This window comes from Vicugna pacos, chromosome 18, assembly GCF_048564905.1.
Source record: "Vicugna pacos chromosome 18, VicPac4, whole genome shotgun sequence".
Lineage (NCBI taxonomy): Eukaryota > Metazoa > Chordata > Mammalia > Artiodactyla > Camelidae > Vicugna > Vicugna pacos.
Window position 1 is genome coordinate 43,210,565 of NC_133004.1, and position 7,970 is coordinate 43,218,534.

Sequence of the window (7,970 nt, forward strand, 5' to 3'; positions counted from 1 at the left end):
TCGGTCTGCTGTATGAAATTCTCAGTCACCCGTTGGGCCAATAAGCCAAATTCTGTTGTCTCCTCCAGTCATTGGAAGGATGTGAGTGTGTTTCCCTAATGAGATGCCCTCGCCGCTCTCACGAGCCCCACGGAGCCCAGCATGTAATTCAAGCAGACTGAGGGCATGATTACTAACACTTGACCTTTCATTGTTCACCCAAATCCAGCCAATCGGACTCCTTTTGCTGCGTAATTTCGAAGAGCACACCATGTTATCAGAATGAAGAGCCTTACGGTAAGTATTCTGACGTTCTGTTGTGAAACAGGAGAAGGAATGTCCTCGCAGTCCATCCCCTGGGACGCCGCCAGCCTGGTGAGACACATTACATCACGGAAGGGATAATTTCCAAACCCTAGTTTTAGAGGTGATGAGAGGGAGGCCAAGTCTGGTCTGGAGCTGGAAGGAGCCCCAGGGTTCCTCTGTGAGCCCGAAGGTCATGGGCAACGTCTTCCAAGCCCCGCCTCAATGCCTCACGCTGTCCTCTCTCATGTTTTGGGTCCCCACATGGTTCTACAGGAGGAGGTACAGGATGTTCTCAGGAACCATCTCAAGTCCAGTGAACTGCCCCGTTACCAGAGCCAAGGGCGAGCTTGAAGCCTGAGGTTGCACTTCCTTTGGCATGCACTGAACACTCCCCTCCCACAGTCACAGGCAGGGTGACAGCTTGCCAGGAGATGATATTTTCCCAAGGGGACAAGATTGAAAGAGACTTTAAATTCAATGGCTGTTGGACAATAAAATGCTTAGAATTCAACAAAGAGAGGATAAGGGGTCTTCGTTTTAAAATAGTTTCACTCTAATTCAAAAAGATATGTGCACCCCAATGTTCACAATGGCATTATTTACAATAGCCAAGACATGGAAGCAACCCAGGTATCCACTGACAGATGACTGGATAAAGAAGATGTGGTTTACATATGTGATGAAATACTACTCAGCCATAAAAAAGAGTAAATTAATGCCACTTGTAGCAACATGGATGCACCTAGAGACAATCATACTAAGTGAAGTAAGTCAGATAGAGAAAGATAAACATCATATGTGGAATCTAAAAAAATGATACAAATGAACTTATTTACAAAACAGAAATGGACTCACCGACATAGAAAACAAACTTATGGTTACCAAAGGGGAAAGGAGGTGAGGGAAGGATAAATTAGGAATCTGGGATTAGCAGATACACACTACTATTTATAAAACAGATAGAAACAAGGACCTACTGTATAGCACAGGGAACTATATTCAATACCTTGTAATAACCTATAATGGAAAAGAATCTGAAAGATGTTTTTATATATAATATATATACAACTGAATCACTTTGCTGTACACTTGAAACTAACACAACATTGTAAATCAACTATACTTCAATTAAAAATTTTTAAATTAAAATAAAAGTAAATAAATTAAAATAAAACATAGTTTTAAATATCCAAAATCATGTAAAATAAAGACAAAAAGAGGATGCCACTCTCTCTGACAGAAGGCCTTCCATGCACATGGCCCTTGTTCAACTTTCCCGTCTTTCATTCAGAGAGAACCATGACAGGCCTCTCGGCAAAGGTGTATCTTCTGTGTCAACTTGATGGGGCCCAGGGACTCCCAGAAAGCTGGAAAGACATTATTTCTGGGTGTGTCTGTGAGGACATTTCCAGAAGGGATTAGCATTGGAATCTGTGGACTGAGTAGAGATGGACCCAAACCAACGTGGGCTGGCATGGTCCAATCTTTTGAGGGTCTGTCTGGATAGAACAAGAGGAGAGGAAGGACAAATTCTCTCCCCTCTTGAGCTGGGCCATCCATCTTGTCCTGACCTCGGACATCAGAGCTCCTGCTTCTGGTCTTGGGATGTTACACCACCCGCTTCCCCGGTCCTGCAGCTTACGGACGGCGTGCTGTGGTACATCTCAGTCTCCATAATTGTGTGAGCAGGTTCCCGTAATAAATCTCTTCTGTATCCCTGTGTATCCTACTGGCTCTGTTCCCCTGGAGAACCCTGACTGATACACTCGTGAATAAGATAAAAAGTAAGAGACTAAGACAATCCCTTTTTGTAGAGCAAACGCTGACAGGAAACCATGTGCAAACTTGTGATCTTTCTTCCCCTCACTTCCAGAGAATGGGGTTTTTGTCTCACATTGATGGGTGTTCAAAGTGAAAAATACCTCACACCCTACTATATTAAAGATCTTCGTATCTCGAAGAAGCCAAATTGTCACATGTCTGTCTGTAACGGGCTGTCCCACAGAACCTTCTGTGATGATGGAAAGGTGGCCAGTGGGAACTGAATTTCAGAGTCTATTTATTTTACTTAAAATTTAAGAAGTCACATGTGGTCGTAGTTACTCTTTTGGCTAGTACAGGTATAATGTCCATAACTTTAGATTAATTAAAGATCTTTTTTTTTGGCCTTGGACCACAGGTGGAAAAGTCTGAGGCTGACATGGCCAGTGCAGCCTGAGATTTGGAAAAATTCAAGTATGAAGCGGAAAGTACGACTTTCATCCTTGAAGACCCCCATCCACACCGAAAAGTTAACGGCGTCATCCTCTCCAGACAAAACTTTGATTATTTGATGTAACACTTCTTATTTTCATGAGCAGAAGGTCAACTGTCAAATACCAGTACTTTTATAACAGCTGAGACTTCCCATTTCCCACTCATGCGCCTTGTACCTCCAGCCTTTGGCTTCATAACTTAAAGGAGGAACCAATCTGGATGGCTGGGCCCTGCAGGACAGGGGGCTTGGTTTGACTCACCTGCTGCCTCCAGCACCTGCTGGATGTCTGGTATACAGTAGGCACCCAATCAGCTTGCTGGATGTTGAATGACTATCTCAAAAGGAAGTGACAAGGAAAAGGACAAAACAGTATGAGGAACCAACCGTGTTCATCAACCATTTAAATCATGGCTCTGTGAGTTACTAGCTATGCCTGTCTGGCCTCCGTGTCTTGGGCAGTCAGATAAGAACCGTTCTCCTGGAGATCAAGAGAACCTCCCTGCCTCTTCGCGGTGCAGGCGGGGGTGGGAGGTCCAAGAATGGATGTTATGAGCTGTCAAAAAGGCCTGTTGTCTTATGGGGGACATAATGTTTCTAGCAGTCTGCACATTATTGTTAGTTTCTCTTTAATAGAACCTCCTTAAAATACCTTAAAAGAACAGTAAATTGGGGGGCAAACCATGTGCCTAAAGTTATGAGCTTTATACAATAAAGACATGTATATGAGAAACTCATGCCAGGTTTTGGAATCTTGCAAAATATATTGGAGGAGCTTTGAATATTACGTGTCTGAATCAAGCAGGAGAGAGGGAGCAACATCCTAGGAATTTTTCCCTCAAGAGACCAAAACGGAAATATCTCACAAAGAGGAAGCCTGGAGTTTATTCAAACAAACTGCTTTCATTTTAGTCAGTTCTGAGTGGGACTCAGAACATTTCCAAGAAATTAAATCACTTGTAAGCTATTTATATATATTCTATTATCACAATTTATCATCTTTTAAAATTCCAATACATCTTTTACCAAAATGCACCTGAAAGAGCAATCATTCACTGACATCACAGAACAACAGGAGTTCCTAGTATTTTAACAGGTTCTGATGTTTTAAAAATCATTCCACTACGAGCCACCAACGAAATCTAAAGTTGTGATGTCTGGAGTGAGAAAACGACTCGTTCACATGGCAAATTTCCCTTTAAGGGATCCCAAGAGGCTCTCCCACAAGGAACGGGCTCAGGCTGGACCAGCACAGACCCAGATCCTTCTGAAGGGGCCCGTCAGGGCTCCGCCGCTCTGGGCAGAAGCGAACCCTCCAACAAAACCACCGTTCTCATGGACACTGTGTGAAAATGTGGTTTCACACAGGAAGTGGCTCTCCCAGATAAAAACAGAACCACCAAACCCGTTTTTCCTAGCACGTGCATCCTTTTGTTCCCAAACATCAGCTACGGGTATGAGTTAAAGAGTCACAGTCGCATTGCTCTCCCCGAGCTGAGCCAACCACAGTGAACTGAACCAACGCCAGCATTTTTACGTTCCTTTTTGCTTAAGAATTTGGATAAACAAAATAGCTGGGAAAAAACCAAGACCTTTCCTGACAAGACACACCCTAAGTGAACACGTGGCTCCCTCTCCTGGCAAAAGCAGGCCTCACATGCCTGCTTCACTCCCCATCCGTCCATTTCCCCCCAGGTTAGGCGGCCACATTAAGTTACCCTGAATTACTAAAATTACTAAACACACACAGGCCGGCAGTAGCGTCCCATCCACTCATTCTCAGAGGGAGGTGAGAATGTTCCCTTGAAATTTGCCCAGAGTAATAAAGACCACTTAATAAAGTAGCTACTTGACCTTCTCACTCTACATTTGATCATCTGCCAACTTAAAACAGTGTGCATCTGTCCCCATAGCTTCAAAAATAAGCATTGCCGATGGACCTAGAGATCATCGTTTTTAAGTGAAGTTAGACAGAGAAAGACAAGTTATTGTATGATATCACTTATATGTGGACGCTAAAAAAAGATAGATACAAATTCTATTCACAAACCAAAAACAGACTCACAGACATAGAGAACAAACTATGGTAAGTTACCAAAGGGGAAAGGGTGAGGAGGGAGGGATAAACCAGGGGTTAGGGATTAACAGACACACGTTACTATATATAAAATAAATAAACAACAAGGACCTGCTGTACAGCACAGGGGAACTATATCCAATTTCTTGTAATAACCTATAATGGAAAAGAATCTGAAAAGAAAAAATATATATACTTATGTATATGTATAACTGAATCACTTTGCTGTACACCTGAAACTAATACTGTAAATCAACTACACTTCAATAAAAAATCTAAAAAATAGTAATAAAGCATTGCCTTCAAAAAAATGCCTTGTACTGATGGACAGATTTTGTAAAAGAAAAAGCAGGTTTCTTCAGTCATGCCAAGACCCCTATCAAACTGTTTCAACTCAGAAAAAGTTTTTTCCCCACTGGAAGAAAAGAGGGCTCTGCAGAGGCAAGCCCCACCACCTCCTCCTCACCTGGGAGGCCCCTTGGCCTGAACGATTCTCATCCAGGAGGAACTAGGCGCTTTCATGCCTTGTTCTGGGTCCCGCTTCCTCCTCCCACCAAACTCAATCGAGAATCACCACCGGTCATGGATGTGAATCAGGAAGGGCAGGGCTCACACAGCATCAAGCTCACCTCTGAAAGCTGAGTCCGAGTATTTTACCACTTTTGTGTCAAAGGACAAATGTGTTGCTCCCTGGAGGAAGCTGACAGAAAAATTAAGTCATTTTTGACTTAATTTTGTAATATGCACCATATTAAATGATATCAACATTAAAAAGCAAAATGAGGGGTGGGTAGAGCGTAAGCTTAGCATGCATGAAATCTTGGGTTCAATTCTCAGTACCTTCATTAAAAAACAAACAAACAAGGCTGAATCTGACCTTCCAGGATCCTTTCGAGAGACAGTGGGGCAGACAGAGGCAATAAAGAGGAGAATGTTACACGTCCAACCCAAATCACAGGATTTACACAGAACCAAATTGTCTGGTTAAAATATTCTCGTTGAGAATCCCCAGTAGAGGAAAGAAAGGAGAAGCTGATTTTAACTGGAACTCCAAATGTTCAAATGCTTTTAAATTCACGTATTTGCCAAACCTTGACTTGATACATTGGAGGACGACACGTGAACATTAACGATGAGCCCTGCCGGCCACTCATCTGGATGCAGGGACACAGAATCGGGCCCCACCTACTCTCCCAGAGGCATCTCACAGCTGGAAAAAGCGTTTCCCTTACTGCTGCAGCCTCAGTTTCTAAGTGAATTCAAACGTGTGTATACTCGAACTTGCCCCAAAGAGAACAAAGTACCTGCACTGAAATAAAGCGACTGCCCTCTTTTCTTGGGTCACCCTCGCACAACAGCAGGTCTGAGTCCTTATCTAGCCTTGGGAGGGAGGCGGAAGTGACAAGGAACAGTGCTAAGTCCTAGCCAGGATATTCCCTGAGATTTCCTACAAAAGAACTAGACTTTTTGAGGCATCTGAGAACTCAGTTAAAGAGGCAGCTATGCAATGGTGATGGTGTTAACTTGATGTGACCTTGACTGGGCTAAGGGATGCCCAGATAGCCGGCAAAACATGAATTCTGGGTGTGTGAGAGTATTTCCAGAAGAGATTATTAGCACTTGAATTGGTAGACTGAGTCAAGATCACCCTCATCAACGCAGGTGGGCTTTATCCAAAACGTGGGGGGCCGGGACCAAACGAAAAGGACAAAGGGAGATTTTTTTCTCTTTGCTTGAGCTGAAAAATCCGTCTTCTCCCCTTGGACATTGGTGCTGCTGGTTCTCAGGCCTTTGGGCTAAGTTGGACTAAATTAAACTCTAGGCTTTCCTGAGTCTCCAGCTTGCAGATGGCAGATGGTGGGACTTCTCGACTCCACAGTTGCGGGAGCCAGTTCCCATAATAAACCTCCTCATGGATCTGGATCTCTACATACTACTGGTTCTCTTTCTCTGGAGAACTAACCCAGCAACTTCAGTCAAAGGAGTACAGACATGCAGCTTTCTCCAAGTCATCTCAGGTAAGCGGCAGAGGCAGGCGGCTTGTAATCTTAAATGTAACAGAAGACAGGCTTTAAGAGTTAGGAAACAGAGCCGAATTCCAACCCTGAAACAAATTACTTATTTGTTTCTGATAGAATCAGAACGCTTAGTAGGTAGACAGAGAAGGGAAAACAGGTTAAGTCTGCTCCCTTGAAAAAAAACTAAAAGCATTGAAAAACTAAAAGCATTGAGTTAATCGGAGAATTCCACTCTGTAATATTGTGGTGGCACACAGCTATCCTAGGAAAATGCCTTATATTGTGATGTACCTAAACAATTTTAAAAATTAACTGTAACAAATCTACTCAAACTATAGCCTACACCAGACACTAATGCAACATTATAAATTTTAAAATGTTATATGACAATAATACCTCAATAAAATTTTTTAATGAAAAAAATAAACGTAACCAGAGCAAAACTGCAGCAACACCTGCTCCTGCTCCTTCAACAGCCTGCTGACCAGAGGAAAACAGCGCTCAAGGATGCCTCAGACCCAGTAGAACACGCTAGAAAGATGAGGTCCGCATCTGACCTAGTGGGGCTGCCACACACCCTCCCAACTCAATCCATTTTCCTTAAAACGTCTCGATTCGCCTTGACAAAGGAAGAGCATTTGTTTCAGGAAAAAGAAAACTTTATCCAGGGAAGATGACCTTTCCCAAGCAGGCAGCCCCTTTGCAAACAATCTCTTCTGATCAGCTTTCAGCCATGCAAATATACAGCTCAATGGATAATTTGCAGTTTGAAGTGCAAATGGAAGTAAACAGATGCTTTTTTGATCCAATTCATCCAACTTTCCATAATATTGGAAAAAAAGATGTAACATTTTGGAAGCAAGGGAGAGCCCAGTAGAAGCAACCATCCTGTTACGTCTTACATAGGCCTCTAATTTCAAATGGTTATCCTGAATGTAGGTGTCATCACTCGCATGGATGGAGTGTGTTTCGAAGCTTCTGGCACTGGCTGGTGTTGAGAGCAGTTTCCAGCTTTGAGTTCATATACATGCTTCAGGAGATCCCTTAACTCTAATTCTTCTCCTTGGAAGGTTTTAAAAGAACTTTTAAATTATCCATGGGAGAGCGTAGAGAGAATCTTACAGCACATTGCTCGTTCTGTGTGAAATCAGTCAATGGTCTCTACATGCATTTTAGAATACACACACCAAGTTCCAAAATATGTCTTGCTTCCTAGTTATAAAATCAATAGTCATGTAAGAATGATCGATTGAAATGCAAGGTTTTCTTAATTTCTTACTCTCTATAGGCTTGCAACTTCATAACCACTTCAAGGTCTCAACATTCATTCCAATGT